Here is an 808-nt window from a genome sequence, read left to right as displayed (position 1 = left end):
TCAGGCTGAGGCGGAAGGATCGCCGGAGCCCAGCAGGTCGAGGCTGCGGTGGCCGGGAGTGGCCACTGCATTCCAGTCTGGGCGACAGAGTGAGACTCTAACTCAAAAAAAAAAAAATGGTTAAGGTGAGCCAGGTGTAGTGGCTCATGCCTGTCATCCCAGCACTTTGGGAGGCAGAGACCAGAGGATTGCCTGAGCCCAGGGGTTTGATACCAGCCTGGGCAACTAGGCGAGGCCTCATTTCTACAATAAGTAAAAAAAAAAAAAAAAAATTAGCCACGCATGGTGGCTGGTACGTGCCTGTAGTTCCAGCTACTTGGAAAGCTGAGGCAGAAGGATCACCTAAGCCCAGCCGGTCAAGGTGATGGTGGCTGGGAGCGTGCCACTGAACTCCAGCCTGGGTGACAGAGTGAGACTGCAACTCAAAAAAAATTTTTTAAAAAATAAATCATCGTACTTAGAATGCTCTCAACTTTATAAAGTAGTTAAAAGTAACTCTGGCCAGGCTCAGTGGCTCATGCCTGTAATCCCAGCACTTTGGGAGGCTGAGGCGAATGGATTGTCTGAGCCCAGGGGTTCGAGACCAGCCTGCAACTAGGTGAGGCCTCGTCTCTACAGTAAATCCCTCCCTAAAAAATTCGCCAGGCATGGTGGTGTATGCCTGTAGTTCCAGCTTACTTGGAAGGCTGAGGTGGAAGGATCTCCTGAGCCCAGCAGGTCAAGGCTGCAGTGGCTGTGAGTGTGCCACTGCACTCCAACCTGGGTGACAATAAGACACTGACTTAAAAAAAAAAAAAAGGCAAGACTG

The 808-nt window shown here is 50.7% G+C and overlaps 1 protein-coding gene across 1 annotated transcript in view; it reads left to right on the top strand.

The window, feature by feature from the left end:
- Window positions 1–808, top strand: part of PTDSS2 (phosphatidylserine synthase 2) — a gene marked incomplete at its 3' end in the record, with an annotated part of 21138 nt that overhangs the window by 14451 nt on the left and 5879 nt on the right. The window lies entirely within an intron of this gene.

This window comes from Carlito syrichta, unplaced genomic scaffold (assembly GCF_000164805.1).
Source record: "Carlito syrichta isolate Samal-C Ts95f unplaced genomic scaffold, Tarsius_syrichta-2.0.1 Scaffold288260, whole genome shotgun sequence".
Lineage (NCBI taxonomy): Eukaryota > Metazoa > Chordata > Mammalia > Primates > Tarsiidae > Carlito > Carlito syrichta.
The sequence above is the reverse complement of the archived record's forward strand: the minus strand, read 5'-3'. Positions and strand labels throughout refer to the sequence as shown.